Genomic DNA, 18,539 nt, shown 5'->3' with positions numbered 1-18,539 from the left:
TTCCAAGAGTCTATTTCAAGCTACATAAATCAAACTTGGAAAGAATGAGTGTTTGAACAGCAAGTGAACAACTCAACAAGCTCGTGTTGCAACATCCTACAAGCTGATTTAGCTCGTTTCAGCTTAAAGGAGTTCAATTCGATTCAAAGCTAGCTTATTGAGCTGATTTCAATTTATTTATTTTATGCATCTTTTGTGCTGAAATAAATTTATTAAGTTGTGTTAGTTAATTAGTTAAATTTCAGCTCAAATAATTAATTATTTATAATAATGTCTTAAATCTGGACATTTTTAATTTAGTATATTAAATATGTCTCATATTAATATATGTTTAATATGTTTAGCTTAGGACATAATTTTAATGTGTCTAATTTAGAACAAATTAATTAGCTACTGCTAATTTATTTTGTCCAGCTTTTATTAAATCTGTCCTTGCCGAATTAATTATGTCTTGTTTTAATTAAGTGCTGTTGACTTTAATATGTCCTAACTCATTTAAGTGTTATTTAAATTTGTAGTAGATACATGCATGGACCGGCCTAGGGAAGAGCTGAATCAACCTCATTATTCAGTTGACTTTTTGTGCATATCAACAGCCCTTGAAGATTTAATTTCCAGCTGTAGTAATTATACTCATTAAAGTGACACCTTGGACATCTCAATGGTCATGCTTCTTCACCAAGGATTCAGCTGAATTGAGCTATCCATTGAAGTCTCCTAAGCTGATTTAAAAGCTTCATTGACTGTCCAGCTTCCAGTATGCATTTGCATGAACATATCAAGGGCCATTTTGAGCTTATTTATTTCTCCAGCTGTTGAGGAAGTTTCAAGGAAACTTCCAAGTCATTTCCTAGCAATTTTAATAGAAATTAAGTGTCCATTACGCTGCCTAAGAGACCATTCGGCTAGCACTTAATTTGCCTATAAATAGTTGTTCAAATCATTATAAAAGAGGCTAATGTCAAATTTATGCTAAATTGCTATTTTGTGAGAGTGTTCACTCTTGTTATTCTCTAAAGACTGACCTAACTTATCGAGTGATCCTTGTGTTGTCAAATTGTCTTTGTTTACGAAACTTATCACTTTGTTACCAAAGTGTGGCGTTCACTTATACTGAAGGTTTCTATTAATCTTGATAGAGGGTCTCGGTCTTCAATCTGTCCTTTAAACATCCCATTGCCATTCTTTCCTTCACTAAGCATTTATATAAGTTTTAGGTTAACACATCAATATTGTGTTAGTTCTTACTTGAACCTTAGCCGAACCATATCCCTATTCCATAACCAATTTCGCTATTTCTTTCCTGAATCATTCCTTCTTTGAATTTTCTTGGCCTATTCGCAAACCGTCTAAAGCTTACCCAATTTACCGATCGAGCAAAACTTTATGACTCAATTCTTAACCGAGGCCAACATATATCAGAGAATCACAAAAGTATTTTGTGATTTCAAACAGATGTATTGGTGGTCAGGAATGAAACGTGGAATTTTTTTTATTCATATCTAAATGCCTTGTGTGTCAGTAGGTAAAAGTCGAACATCAAGTTCCATCCGATTTGTTGCAGCCTATTTTGATACTTTAGTGGAAATTGTAATTTATTACTATAGATTTTATATTAGGGTTACCGTTAACATCGAGAAAGAAAGACGCAATATAGGTTATAGTTGATCGATTAACGAAATCTACACATTTTATACCCGTACGTATGGATTACTCACTTGATAAATTGGCAGAGTTGTATGTTTCAAAAATAGTCAGATTACACGGTGTTTCACTATCCATTATTTTTTATCATGATCCTAGGTTTACTTCCAAGTTTTGGGTTAAGTTACATGAGGCTCTGGGTACCAATTTGAAATTCAATATAGCTTTTCATCCTCAAATGGATGGTCAATCAGAATAGATAATTCAGGTACTTGGAGATATACTCCATTGTTGTATACTTGACTTTGAAGGTAGCTAGGAAAAGCTCATTCCATTAGTTTAATTTGCTCATAACAATAGTTATCAGTCAAACATTTAGATAGCACCATACGAGGCTTTCTATGGATGGAAATGCAGAACTTAGTTGTATTGGATTGAGTTAAGTGATAGAAAGATTTTGGTACAAATTTGATTCACGAGAATGAAGATAAAGTCAAGATTATTCGGGATTGTTTGAAAGCTACTTCGGATTGTTAGAAATTGTATGTCGATTTAAAAAGAAAATATATCGATTTTCAAGTTGACAAGAAAGTATTTTTGAAATTTTGATCTTGGAAGAAGGTTTTTTGTTTTGGCTTAAGAGGAAAACTCAGCCCGAGGTTTATTGGTCCGTACAAAGTTATCAATAAAATAGGTCTAGTAGCTTACCATTTGGCATTACCAACAGAACTTAAAAAGATCCATAATGTTTTTCACATATCGATGTTGAGAAAGTGTAACTTATCCCAAAATTTTAGCTAAAATCACATCTAAGGTTTAACTTAGATCCAAGACGGATAATATGATTTCTTCGATTGACATAGAGTTGTAGCCTAATCTGACTTGGAGTGAAGAACTGATTAAGATTTTAGCTCAGGAAGTTAAAAAACTTCGAAACAAAAAGATATTGTTGGTGAAAGTTATTTGGCAGCATCATAGTGTTGAGGAAGCCACCTGGGAACCCGAGGAGACTATGAGAATGCAATACCTGAACCTTTTTTCTGGTAAGATTTTCGAGGCTGAAAATTCCTTTAGGGAGGAGAGTTGTAACTGCCTGTTTTTTAATGGTGTTTGAGACAGTGGTTTCGAGACCACGATTCCAACTAGTGAGTTAGTATTTTATTATTTATTTAATATTGAAAATGTTATTTTATTGTCATATTAAAATTTGGTTAGAAAATTTTAACTTTTAGATAGTTAATTAAACAAAAAGATTAAATTGTAAAAGTTGCAAAAGTCACTTTATATAAGTCTATTTATATTAAATAGTTATAAAATTATGAATTAAGGGTTTTATATGGTGAATGTATGAATTTGAAACTTAGTGGACAATTAAGATGATTTATTTCGTAATATTAGTTAATTATAAAGGTTATAATGGTAATTAATAAATAAATTAAAATAAACAAAAGATGACAAAATAAGTTTTCATCTTCATTTCATCAACCCCACTAAATGTTAGCTAAAAACATCATATTTGAGCTTTCTAAGCTTCAGCTAAGGCTTATTTCACTTGCATGGTATGTATTTGTCACTAATTTTTAGTAATTTTATGTTTTTGAGCTTGGAGACTAATTCATAAAATTTTTAAATGTTTTAAATTATTCCATTGATAGATTTGTAGTATTTTTGAATTTTGTTGATAAATTATTAAGCTTGATAGTTAAATAGGAGTATTTTGTAAAGTGATTTTGGTTAGTTTTTAAGTTTAGGGTTGAAATGATAAAACAATAAATTGATCATGAAACTATTATAATTCATCAATAATTATGGGTTGTATATGAATATAGGATAATTTGGCTTAATGGTTTTGGGCTTAATTGGAATAAATGTGAGTTTTCATTTTAAGGACTAAATTAAATAAAAGGTAAAAGTTTGGGGTAAATGTGTAAAATGTTATTAAAGGGTTAATTACATGAATTTAAGTGTTTTAAGATGTTTAAATTGGTTAATTGACTTATATTATTATATTTAGATCAAGAAATAGACCAGACTGTTGATAAACAGGGAAAAGGAAAAGTCAACGAGTAATCATCGTCGCATGTCCTTAACTATCGTATTTTGGTATGTTCGTATTGCATTTATTATGTTTATACTAATTTTTCTTATTACGTGTTTAATAAAATGGAATTGAATGTTGTTATGATCTATTATATGATTAATGAAATGGAAGAATAAAGTTGAGTATGAAATGTACTGGAAAGCAGGATAAGGCCGTGTGAACTTAGTGAATAGCTAGGATACAAATAAAATGTCATTAGCACGTAGCAGGCTTTGTGTCAGTGTATATTTAGCAGGCTTCGTGTCAGTGTTTTTAGTAGTAGGCACTCTATGTTGGTGTTTTATTTAACAGGTATTATGTACCGGTGATGGATATCTTACCGATGGCTTAAGGTCATACATGTGTTGCAGATTCTCTGAACCTTGTGAGGGTAGCATTGCGTATCGATTAATGTCCTTATGTTAGCTCGTATGGGATTTACCCTTTCGTGTATCCAAAGTTGATTTACTGTTGTTCTCCTGACAAATTAGTTAACTATTATGATGGAAATGGAATAAGATGATGCGATGAATTATATATTGGTACACGATTATTTTACATGTGGTGTTTTGATGATATGAATCATCTAGGTTTAATTACTTTGGGTAGTTGAAATGGTGAAATTTGATAAAGGATTTGTTAGTTTCATTGTTATGTATGATTTATATTTAAATTGCCAGGTATGATATGTTTGATTTTACAAACTTACTTAGCTTTACATAAGCTTACTTTATTTGGTTTTCTTCTTTGTAAATCATCAGACTTTCACTGCCGATTGGAGTGTTGCTGGAGATCACACTATCCAACAACTTATTCAATAACTATTTGTTTATTTTGGCCCGATTATAAGTGGCATGTAAATAGGTTTTTGTGTGACGGCACTAAAGTGACCCTAGTCGGAAAGCGGTTTCGGGACCGCTAAACCGAGTCACCAAATTATTTGAATATGATAATTATTGTCTAAAATATGTGAATATGAATGTGTGAAAGTTTTAGGCTTCGATTTAGTTAATTGCATGTGAATTTAGTTAATAGGACTTATGTGTTACACTTTTGAAATGTGATAGGTTAATCTATAAGGATCTATTAGTGCATGTAATCAAAAGGGTGGACTTGCATGTCAATTTCCCACTTAATTAGTAGTGGCCGCCATGACAATGAGGGTGGACAAATGTGATGGGTAAAACATGTCATAAACATGTTGTGTTAATGCTTTATGTTAGAAATGATAAAATAAGGAGCATGGTAATAAAATAATGAAAAGGAAAATGATGAAGAAAAAAAAAGAAAGAAAAAGTTCTCATGTTGTTGAACTTGGCCGAATAGAAGAAAGAAAAAGAAGGGAAAGAGCTTGGAGAAAATCAGCTATGGTGGTTCACTAGACTAAGGTATGTTGATGTTGTTCCATGAGATTCATCCATATTTTTAGTTGTTAGCTTGAGTTCTACCTAGCCCATGGTTTAAATCTTTGCTATGAGATGGAGATGATATTCGGCCATGGGTGTTGTCTTCTTGGTTGGTGTTTAATGTTGTGGTGATGAGGCATGAAGATGAGCTAAGTTTCGGCTAAGGTGGACTTGTGTTGATGTCATTTGCATGCTAAGTGTGAAGCTTTGTAGTGATACATGTGATGGTGATTGATGACTCTTGGATTTTCTTTTTAGCATTTTTGAGTTAGACATTAAGTTCTTTGTTTAACCCATGACCAAAATTGAAATGGTATGGTGTCTTGATGCATTCGGCCATGGTAGGAAGTAAATGAGAATTGGTAGTAAGGTGAAGTGCAAATGATAGTATTTGATTACTAGTGTATATATGTGTATTAGCTGAGTTTTGAACTTGAAACAAAATGGTATGTAGTCAATACAAGTAACCATATTTGTAGGAAGTATTAACCATATAATCGGCCTCAACATAGACATGCATATTCAGCCACATGAGGTAGATTGGTGTTGCATGTATTCGGTTAGAGGAAAGCATATTGATGCTTTTATCTTGGCTTAGATAATCGACTAAAAGAGAGTGTGGGCTAATATGTTGAGTTGATTCATGATTTCATATATATGTAACTCTAATGTCTAATGTATATATGGGTTAAGTACCTTGAGCTTCTCTTTTTGATGTTCAAATGATTAAATCAATTTATTTGTTAAATTAAGCTCAAGAGCAAAGGGGAACTAAATCCGATAAAGGGAAGGAAAAAGTGATCGAATAGCCGTCGAAATCGTTCAACAACATCCGAAGTAAGTTTTCAAGTAATGAAACTTAGTTTACGATTTGATTAAGTCATGACGTATATTCAGAACAAATATACGTTGATATAAGGACTCTACTTGAATTATATGTTGAGTTCATTAGTCTATACGTATGATGGGTAGCCGTATGTGCATAGAGATCATGTCATAAAGCAAACCAAATCATGCTGTTGTATGTGGCTATTGAGCCGAAAATGGGAATGCTTAATAATTGACTTGTGTTTGAATTCTAGTTATGAAAACGAAATAAAGATGTATCATGATTTACTGATATGTGCATGAATATTCGGATGATAACCGGGCTAAGTCTCGAAGGCATTTGTGCTAGTGACTAATTTCGGGCTAAGTCCCGAAGGCATTTGTGCGAGTTACTATATACGGGCTAAGTCCCGAAGGCATTTGTGCGAGTTACTATATCCGGGCTAAGTCCCGAAGGCATTTGTGCGAACTACTATATCCGGGCTAAGTCCCGAAGGCATTTGAGCGAGTGGCTATATCCGATTAAAGCCCGAAGGTACTTGGTTTGGGAATGAGCGATCTTGCTGTAATAATTTCAATTAATATGCTCGTAAAATCCCAATGATGAGGTATGTTTCGTATATGTATTGGATTAGTTGATTCCTTTTAAATAGTATTCGCTCAGTCGATTAATGAGCTTCCGGCTTTTGGTTAAGTTGATCTCGTATGTATGAGTATAAGGGTTGGTAATGTGAAGTAGGTATGATTTTGAGAATGTGTGTATATGAAATTATCCGTTTAGTCATATGAATGCTATACCTCAATTGTGCCTAATTTCATTGCTCAAAACTTACTAAGCATTAAATGCTTATTCCGTTTCTTTGATTCTCTATTTTATAGATTTTGGTTCGTCAGCTATCGAACTCGGGATTGTCGAAGTCGAAGTTGTCCACACTATCAAAGCCCTTTTGGTACACTTTTGGTTGAACTCTGAAAATGGCATGTATAGGACTTCCCTTTTAGTTGCTGGTCATGTACCCTTTGGTTTTGTATAAATTTGGATAGCCATGCGAAAATGGCTTATATATACTTTGAGCATAGCATTATAATCGTTTTGTATGTTGTTCATTAAGAGGTATGGAAATGTTTGGTAACGATTAGCCATTGGAATGGTTAATCATGATCATTTTGGTGCTTTGTATGACAAATTCTAGTTGATTTATGGAAAACCATGAAATAGGTAAAGTTTACCTTAAAAACAGATGCTGGCAGCAGCAGTGGTGTGGATTTGAAAAATCACTGAAAATAGTAGGAATGGAATTAAATAGTTAATAAATTATGTAATCTAACCTTGATGAATCTACTTTCATATGGAAGAAACGAAACGATCATATGAGTCGTATTTTAAGAGATATTTAAGTTTTCGTGGAACAGGGCCAGAGCGATTTCTAGATCCCCTGATCTGACTTTGGAAATTCACTATAAATTAACAAGAGATAATTAGAGGTAATTCCATATATGTATAGATCCCTTTTTGAGTTTAGTTTCGTTAGAAATAAAAGACATAAGTAATGAAGCCCTGTACAGGAAGATATATAAGTCGTAATGCATGAAGGTCAGAGCAGTCGAACCCTGAAACAGGGGAGACTTTAACTAATAAACTGTACTAATTGGCTCGACCAAAAATTCTAGAAAAATATTTGTAATATGGACATATGAGTCTAGTTTCAGGTAAAATTTACAAAACTGGTTTTCAAGTTTTGGAACTCAAGATATGATTTTTAAGGTAACAATGACACGCTTAGCCGACTTTGTCCGAAATTTTTTAAAATGGACTGTGAAAATAAAATGAAATAAGTCCGTAAATACCGGTGTTCGACTCAAAGAATGGTCTCGAGTGCACGGGGTGTTACAATTTTATTGGTATCAGAGCTACGGTTTAGTCGATTCTAGGACTACCGTAATACGTTTGGGTCTAGCTATACATGCCATTTTGCGATTATTTGATAGTGTGGTGATTTCGACAATTGAAAATGTGTTTATTTATAGTAATGGATCCCGATCCCAACCGAGTGGTAGTGATGATCTTGAGAGTGTAGCGCTTTGCTCCGCGAAGGACAAAGTCTTGCGGACTCTCAACCTATTGCTAGTAATCCGAACGATGAAGCTAGACAAGCTTTTTATAGCGTGATGAATGATTGGTTCAACCAATACATTCGAACTAATACTACTATTCCACAACCTCCATTCCCGACTAATACCACCCCGCACCTACAATACCTCCAAGAATCGACCAAATAAGGTCAAATAAGCCCTAGTTGATGAATCCGAAAACACGGGCTATGAATTTAAAGCTACGGACAGACGATGATGCCGAGCAAGCTGAATTTTGTTGGACAACACTATTCGGTACTCAATGAGCTATCTTGCACACCGATGAGTGCCTAAAGTGTACTATCTCCTTGCTACGTGATTACGCACGCTATTGGTGGAATACGTTGACTTATTGTGCCCAGAGAGCAAGTAACTTGGGAGTTTTTCCAAACCGAGTTTGGAAAAAGTATATCGGTCGAGATTCATGGATAAAAATGGAAGGAATTTCTTGAACTTAAACAAGGTTCCATGTCTACATCGATTATGAACGAAAGTTTGTAAGGCTTAGCCGATGACGCCGAGAATGCATTTCTTCGAAGCCGTGATGTGTAAACGTTTCGAGGATGGGTGAACGATGATATAAAGTCAGTATGTTGGCATTTTAGAAATTCGAGAATTTGTGGTACTTGTCGAGAGAGCTTGCAAAGCCGAGGAGCTCAAGATGGAGAAAAGAAAAGGCGATATGGGAGCAAAGGAGTTTCAGTAAGAGATCTTTGAAAGCCCTTTCAACATCATCGAAGAAATTTAGAGATGATTTAGGCCGATCTAGAGACACTTCGGGCTTTTCTAGACAAGATCGTGATCGACCCCCTATGAGTGCACGAGTCACTTCGGTCGCCAGTGTTAGAAATGATCGTCGAGACAGAACGGAGTGCCAGTATTGTGGTAAATGGCATTCGGGGAGTTGTAGATTCCATGACCGCTCCTGTTACAAGTGCGGATCAGCTGACCACTTTATTAAAGACTGTTCGAGATTGTCTGAACAGAATGTAGATCAGAGTGGGAAACCGGGTGCTACTACTGCTCGGGGTAGACCATCTAGAAATACGGGCAATGCTAGTGGCGGTCAGAGAGGATCTAGAGATGCTACAACCAGATCTGTTGCTCGTGCTCCTGCTAGAGCTTATGCTATATGCGCACGCGAGGATGCTTCCTCGCCAGATGTTATTACCGGTACTTTTACTCTCTTTGATACTAATGTGATTGCTTTGATTGACCCTGGTTCTACTCATTCTTATATATGTGAAACCTTAGCATCCAAGAAGACTTTACTGCTGAGTCTCTCGAGTTCGTAATTCGGGTGTCAAATCCCTTGGGTCATTATGTGCTTGTCGACAAGGTGTGTAAGAAATGCCCCTTAACAATCCGAGGCTCCTATTTTCTGGCTGACCTGATGCTTTTACCGTTTGATGAATTTGATGTTATCCTTGGTATGGATTGGTTGACCGTACATGATGCAATTGTAACTTGCAAAAGGAAAACCATTGATTTGAGGTGTGTAAATAACGAGATAATCCGAGTTGAGTCTACTGACTTGAATGGGTTGCCAGCTGTAATATCATCGATGTTGGCTCGTAAATATGTAAGAAAGGGTGTGAAGCATACCTTGCGTATGTACTTGATGACAAAGAGTTGAAAAGAAACACGAATCTGCTGCGGTGGTTTGTGAATACCGGATGTTTTTCCGAAGAATTACCGGTTTACCACTGTTCGGGAGGTAGAGTTTGGTATTGAGCTCGTGCACAGGACTACACCGATTTCGATAGCTCCGTATCGTATGGCACCAATGAATTAAAGGAATTGAAAGCTCGATTGCAAGAGTTGACGGATAGAGGTTTCGCTCGACCAAGTTTCTCACCTTGGGGTGCACCAGTATTGTTTGTAAAAGGTTTCTCGATGATAGCCACGCCAATGACGAAACTACTTCAGAAAGATGTTAAGTTTGAATGGACAGAAAAGTGTCAGAAAAGTTTCGATCAATTGAAAACTCATTTGACGGAAGCTCCAGTAGTAGTGCAGCCCGAATCAGGCAAGGAGTTCGTCATTTACAGTGATGCATCCTTACTTGGGTTGGGTTGTGTATTGATGCAAGAAGGTCGAGTTGTAGCTTATGCATCGAGGCAACTGAAGCCACATGAGAAAAATTATCCAACCGATAATCTCGAACTGGCTGCCATCGTATTCGCTTTGAAAATATGGCGACATTACTTATTTGGTGAGAAGTGCCATCTATATTCGGAGCACAAAAGTCTCAAATATTTGATGACTCAAAGAGACTTGAATCTGCGACAAAGACGTTGACTCGAGTTGTTGAAAGATTATGAGCTTGTCATTGACTATCACCCGGGAAAGGCTAATGTGGTTGCGGATGCCTTAAGTCGTAAATCACTGTTTGCTTTACGAGCGATGAGTGTACACTTGTCCGTTCTATCCGACAATGTGTTAGTAGCGGAACTAAAGGCTAGACCATTGTTGATTCATCAAATTCGTGAAGCTCAGAAAGTCGATGATGAATTAGTTGCAAAACGGGCTGAACGTGTTTCGAATATGGAATCAGAGTTTCAAATTGATGATGACGATTGTTTGAGGTTCAAAAGTCGTTTGTGTATTCCAAGAAATTTAGAACTTATTTCGACGATTTTGAACGAAGCTCATTGTAGCCGAATGTCAATTCACCCGGGGAGTACGAAAATGTACAATGATCTGAGACGTCAGTTTTGGTGGCATGGTATGAAACGAGACATTTCCGATTTTGGTTCGAAGTGCTTAGTATGTCAGCAAGTGAAGGCGGAACATGAAGTGCCTATGGGTTTACTTCAGCCGATCGTGATACCTGAATGGAAATGAGATCGAGTCACGATGGATTTTGTATCTGGGTTGCCAGTGTCGGCAAGTAAGAAAGATGCGATTTGGGTTGTTGTTGATAGACTGACTAAGTCGGCTCACTTTATCCCCGTACGCACGGATTTTTCATTGGATAAACTAGCTGAATTGTATGTTTCTCAGATTGTGAGATTACATGGGGTACCTATTTCTATTGTGTTGGATAGAGATCTGAGATTCACCTCACGATTTTGGAAGAAATTGCAAGAAGCTTTGGGTACCAAGTTGCATTTTAGCACCGCTTTTCACCCCCAAACCGATTGTCAATCCGAGCGGATAATTCAGATACTTGAGGATATGTTGAGATGTTGCATCCTCGAGTTTAGTGGTTCATGGGAGCGGTATTTACCTTTGATTGAATTCGCTTACAACAATAGTTTTCAATCAAGTATTAAGATGGCACCTTACGAGGCTTTGTACGGTCGTAAATGCCGTACACCATTGTTTTGGACCGAGCTCGGTGAAAGTAAAATTTTCGGAGTTGATTTGATTAAAGATGCTGAACAGAAAGTAAAAGTAATCCGTGAAAGTCTGAAGGCAGCCACAGATCGTCAGAAGTCGTACACGGATTTGAAATGAAAAGACATTAGGTATCAGGTGGGAGACAAAGTGTTTCTTAAAGTTTCACCTTGGAAAAAGATACTCAGATTTGGCCGTAAGGGCAAATTGATTCCAGATTCATTGGGCCGTATGAAATCTCCGAACGAGTTGGTCGATTGCATAGAGGTTGCTTTTACCCCGAACTTGAAAGGATCCACAACGTTTTCATGTTTCGATGCTTGACGTTCTGATCTGATCCTTCGCACATAATAAGTCCTCCGAGGTTGAAATTCAAGCCGATATGAGTTATGAAGAAGAACCAATTCAGATCCTAGCTCGTGAAGTGAAAGAGTTGCGAAACAAAAGGTTCCTTTAGTAAAAGTGTTATGGCTCAAACACGGATGGAAGAAGCTACTTGGGAACTCGAGAACTCTATGAAAGAACGATACCCAAACTTATTTATGGGTAAGATTTTCGGGACGAAAATTTCTTAAGTGGGGGAGAGTTGTGACTGCCCTAAAGTGACCCTAGTCGGAAAGCGGTTTCAGGACCGCTAAACCGAGTCACCAAATTATTTGAATATGATAATTATTGTCTAAAATATATGAATATGAATGTGTGAAAGTTTTAGGCTTCGATTTAGTTAATTGCATGTGAATTTAGTTAATAAGACTTATGTGTGACACTTTTGAAATGTGATAGGTTAATCTATAAGGATCTATTAGCGCATGTAATCAAAAGGGTGGACTAGCATGTCAATTTCCCCACTTAATTAGTAGTGGCCGGCCATGACAATGAGGGTGGACAAAATGTGATGGGTAAAACATGTCATAAACATGTTGTGTTAATGCTTTATGTTAGAAATGATAAAATAAGGAGCATGGTAATAAAATAATGAAAAGGAAAATGATGAAGAAAAAAAAAAAGAAAGAAAAAGTTCTCATGTTGTTGAACTTGGCCGAATAGAAGAAAGAAAAAGAAGGGAAAGAGCTTGGAGATAATCGGCTATGGTGGTTCACTAGACTAAGGTATGTTGATGTTGTTCCATGAGATTCATGCATATTTTTAGTTGTTAGCTTGAGTTCTACCTAGCCCATGGTTTAAATCTTTGCTATGAGATGGAGATGATATTCGGCCATGGGTGTTGTCTTCTTGGTTGGTGTTTGATGTTGTGGTGATGAGGCATGAAGATGAGCTAAGTTTCGGCTAAGGTGGACTTGTGTTGATGTCATTTGCATGCTAAGTGTGAAGCTTTGTAGTGATACATGTGATGGTGATTGATGACTCTTGGATTTTCTTTTTAGCATTTTTGAGTTAGACATTAAGTTCTTTGTTTAACCCATGACCAAAATTGAAATGGTATGGTGTCTTGATGCATTTGGCCATGGTAGGAAGTAAATGAGAATTGGTAGTAAGGTGAAGTGCAAATGTTAGTATTTGATTACTAGTGTATATATGTGTATTAGCTGAGTTTTGAACTTGAAACAAAATGGTATGTAGTCAATACAAGTAACCATATTTGTAGGAAGTATTAAGCATATAATCGGCCTCAACATAGACATGCATATTCGGCCACATGAGGTAGATTGGTGTTGCATGTATTCGGTTAGAGGCAAGCATATTGATGCTTTTATCTTGGCTTAGATAATCGGCTAAAAGAGAGTGTGGGCTAATATGTTGAGTTGATTCATGATTTCATATATATGTAACTCTAATGTCTAATGTATATATGGGTTAAGTACCTTGAGCTTCTCTTTTTGATGTTCAAATGATTAAATCAATTTATTTGTTAAATTAAGCTCAAGAGCAAAGGGGAACTAAATCCGATAAAGGGAAGGAAAAAGTGATCGAATAGCCGTCGAAATCGTTCGACAACATCCGAGGTAAGTTTTCGAGTAATGAAACTTAGTTTACGATTTGATTAAGTCATGACGTATATTCATAACAAATATACGGTGATATAAGGACTCTACTTGAATTATATGTTGAGTTAATTAGTCTATACGTATGATGGGTAGCCGTATGTGCATAGAGATCATGTCATAAAGCAAACCAAATCATGCTGTTTGTATGTGGCTATTGAGCCGAAAATGGGAATGCTTAATAATTGACTTGTGTTTGAATTCTAGTTATGAAAATGAAATAAAGATGTATCATGATTTACTGATATGTGCATGAATATTCGGATGATAACCGGGCTATGTCCCGAAGGCATTTGTGCTAGTGACTAATTTCGGGCAAAAGTCCCGAAGGCATTTGTGCGAGTTACTATATCCGGGATAAGTCCCGAAGGCATTTGTGCGAGTTACTATATCCGGGCTAAGTCCCGAAGGCATTTGTGCGAACTACTATATCCGGGCTAAGTCCCGAAGGCATTTGAGCGAGTGGCTATATCCGGTTAAAGCCCGAAGGTACTTGGTTTGGGAATGAGCGATCTTGCTGTAATAATTTCAATTAATATGCTCGTAAAATCCCAATGATGAGGTATGTTTCGTATATGCATTGGATTAGTTGATTCTTTTTAAATAGTATTCACTCAGTCGATTAATGAGCTTCCGGCTTTTGGTTAAGTTGATCTCGTATGTATGAGTATAAGGGTTGGTAATGTGAAGTAGGTATGATTTTGAGAATGTGTATATGAAATTATCCGTTTAGTCATATGAATGCTATACCTCAATTGTGCCTAATTTCATTGCTCAAAACTTACTAAGCATTAAATGCTTATTCCGTTTCTTTGATTCTCTGTTTTATAGATTTTGGTTCGTCAGCTATCGGACTCGGGATTGTCGAAGTCGAAGTCGTCCACACTATCAAAGCCCTTTTGGTACACTTTTGGTTGAACTCTGAAAATGGCATGTATAGGACTACCCTTTTAGTTGTTGGTCATGTACCTTTTGGTTTTGTATAAATTTGGATAGCCATGCGAAAATGGCTTATATATACTTTGAGCATAGCATTATAATCATTTTGTATGTTGTTCATTGAGAGGTATGGAAATTTTTGGTAACGATTAGCCATTGGAATGGTTAATCATGATCATTTTGGTGCTTTGTATGACAAATTCTAGTTGATTCATGGAAAACCATGAAATAGGTAAAGTTTACCTTAAAAATAGATGCTGATAGCATCTGTGGTGTGGATTTGAAAAATCACTAAAAATAGTAGGAATGGAATTAAATAGTGAATAATTATGTAATCGGACCTTGATGAATATACTTTCATATGGAAGAAACAAAACGATCATATGAGTCGTATTTTAAGAGATATTTAAGCTTTCGTGGAACAGGGCCAGAGCGATTTCTGGATCCCCTGATCTGATTTTTGGAAATTCACTATAAATTAACCAGAGATAATTAGAGGTAATTCCATATATGTATAGATTCCTTTTTGAGTCTAGTTTCGTTAGAAACAAACGGAATAAGTAATGAAGCCCTGTACAGGAAGATATATAAGTCGTAATACATGAAGGGCAGAGCAGTCGAACCCTGAAATAGGGGAGACTTTAACTAATAAACTGTACTAATATGCTCGACCAAAAATTATAGAAAAAAATTTGTAGATGGACATATGAGTCTAGTTTCAGGTAAAATTTACGAAACTGGTTTTCGAGTTTTAGAACTCAAGATATGATTTTTAAGGTAACAGTGACGCAGTTAGCCAGCTTGTCTGGAAATTTTTTTAAAATGGACTGTGAAAATAAAATGAAATAAGTCCGTAAATACCTCGTGTTCGACTCCAGCAACGGTCTCGGGTACGGGGTGTTACATTTTGGATATGTAAATTATAAGCATTATGGTCAAATGTTGTGCACTTTGAAGATTATGGTGTATATGTTGATGTAAATCCTATTTGGTAAATTGGTTGGTTGTGGTTTGTGATGGTGAATGCATGAATTGATATCTAGATGCATTTAAATGGTTGTTTTGGTATGTTTAGGTTAACAGGCAACTTGGAATGCTTTGAGCTTGACGAATGGTCAAATTGGTTATGTTAGGTTATACATTTAGAATAAGATATATGAGCATTTAATGGTTTAGTTTATGGATGATCTTTAGTAATTGCTATCTAAAGTTTGAAGGATGTTTGAAAGAAACTAACTTTTGGTACATGCTTTGATTGGATGGTTGTTGTATATATTTTTTAGTTGTGGTGCCAATGAGGGCATCTTGATTAGGCATATAGGTTGATTGTGAATTGGTATATTTTGGCTTGTTTCGGCACATTTCGAATAGGTTTGAAAGTTTTTTATTGCATAGCTTGGTGCCTAAGTTTTGTTATGTGAAATGGCTTGTGTTGGGAGGTGTTTTTTGGGCACACACGATCTGCCACACGATCGTGTAACCTACACAGTTGCATGACATAGTCATATGGCCTCTTTGAATTTTGCTACAGAATTGACCACATGGCCTGGTGACACAGCCATGTGCCCTTAAGTTACATAGGCTCAAGTTGTTACACAGTTCGGCCACACGACCATGTTATTGAGCCACAAAAGCTTAGCCCTATCACACGACTGTGTGACCCTTCTTTTCTGTTTTACCATATTTTTTAGTTTTGTTCCAAATTAGTCCATACTTGTTTCTAAACTGATTTTAAATGTTCCGTAAGCTCAATTTAGGTCCCGAGATGATTAAATACCATGGAAATGAATTAATATGATTTGTTTGTTTTTTTTTTTGTTGATTTTATGACAAATGTTCATGGTTTAATGTCGTACTGCCTTCTAGTTCAGGTCGGGCTACCGGACCAGGTATAGGGTGTTAGATTATGCCTAGAGACCAACCATGAGATGATTGTAATCACATACTCGTTTTAGCTTGTTTATTAATATAAGGCATTGCCATTATTATTTCTTTTTCTTTTTCTGTGTATATAAATAAACTAAATTGTAATAAAATCCTAAGAAAATATTACTATTCTTAAAAAGGTCCTTAGTCAAGTATTATTGTGAGCTTGGACAACAATAATGCATTGAGACTAATATGTGGTTGATTGATGACAAAGAATTGTCATTGACAAGGGGATGTCAAAATCAATACATGAGTATATGTTAGAGAACAACATATTGGACTGACACGCTATGAGTATGTTTCTTGGATTATTATGTAATAGTCACAACATTACTTATAGTAATAACTATGTATATGATCCTCAGACCTGAGACCATCATTGTCCCAACATCGTGAGTCGTACATTTTGATACAGTCAAAACGTCTGTCGTAACAGGTTGTACTATAAAGACTGATGTTGGATTTACCAGAATTCATGTTGCAGGATATGGTTGATCATCATAGCATTTATCCCTCCTACATAATGGGAGAAATATCTTAGGCCTCTTGATGGAGTGAGACTAGAAATGCATGGTTATGTTCAGTATGAGATATCACACTTATTTGTTTATTGTAGTCTGCTCAGAAAATCAAGAAATATGATATTGGACAATACAAGTGTGACTATTCCATGACTTTAGTCCAATCTAGATATTAAGGATAAAAGGATATAATATATGAAAATATTATCACAAAAAAGTTATGTCATGACTTCTTCTAACTTGGGTGACAATGATACATTGCTACATGCCACTCATTGCTTATAATGTTAGAAACGTTCTAGTATTACTACCTACGTTACAAGAGTCTACAGGGTCACACCCTATAGTTGAAACGAACAAAATCCAAATACATTTGGTATTGTATTTAGTTATCAAATGAATTAAATTAATTGTTGAATTAATTTAATTTGAAAGTTAAACATTAAACACATTATATGTATAAAATCGTTGTACACAAATAGAGAACATAGATATAATTAATATATGAATTTGATTCATGTAAAATATTATTTGTATATATTTTATCGAATTTATTAATTTAAATAGTTATATTAATTAATTTGGTCAAAATATAAAAAATATGGAAATTTATATTCTTTTGGAAAGAATATAATTCATTTTTCTAACTTTCCATTTCTCTTCTCTATTAATAAGGAATAATCCTATATTCTTTTAGAAAGAATATAATTCCTTTTTCTAATTTTCCATTTGCCTTCTTTATTAATAAGGAAATAATATTGGTTTTCCTTTTAATATGTGATATAAAAGAGGATAAATGGATGATAATCCCTTAATGTGTTAATGTTACCAACTTAATAATTTAAAAGGTCTAGCAACCATTTTTAATTCTCTCTGAAAAGTTTAAGAGAAAGTGGTTGTTCGCTTTTGACGGGGTGGACTACATAGAGGTCGGGACATTTTCGTTGTGGCTTAGAATTGACATTGAATCAACAGCATCATTTTAATGTTTTCAGTAAATAAGGTATATTTTCAACCCTGTTTCAACCTGATTCGTTCCTCGCACATGGATCCTTGGTTGTGGATCACCGGAATAATTTTTCTACTACGCCACGGGACGTACCGGTGGTCCCAATAGTGGTACCAAAGCCACTTGTACAGTACAAATTCGGGATTAAATTTTTCGATTGATGTGATTGTATGAGATACATGTTGTATACCATGTTTGATATACACAGTGTTTGGAAATGCATGGTTATAGCTCGATAACCCATTTAATTTATTATTTTCAAAGGTTGTAATTTTATAAATATGGTCTGCATGTCGTGCCTTTCTATATTTCCTTGTACTTCTCTTCTCATTTTACTCCCTTGTATGTAAAACGAGTTTTTGTAATTGTAAATTGTATGAGTTTATATGAACTTGAGGAAAAGAAGGTTGGGCTACCTAAAGTGGAAAAGAAACTTGAGAAGCGGCATAAACCTTTAGTAGAACTCACATTGTATTGATCGAGGCTTTAACGAGGGTAAATATTAGAAGGCAATCTTAACTTAGTATTTTATTAAGCGGTTTTCAAATTGAATTAATCTCACCATTAATGGTCAACATTTGTCTATTTAATCATTTAATTGATCTTATCAATATCCTATAACATGCATGCTAACATATCATCAATTGCATCATATACAAGAAAAATATCAAGCAGTAAATAAATACAATGTGAGTTCTACTAAAG

This window comes from Gossypium arboreum, chromosome 6 (genome assembly GCF_025698485.1).
Source record: "Gossypium arboreum isolate Shixiya-1 chromosome 6, ASM2569848v2, whole genome shotgun sequence".
Classification (NCBI taxonomy): Eukaryota; Viridiplantae; Streptophyta; class Magnoliopsida; order Malvales; family Malvaceae; genus Gossypium; species Gossypium arboreum.
The sequence above is the reverse complement of the archived record's forward strand: the minus strand, read 5'-3'. Positions refer to the sequence as shown.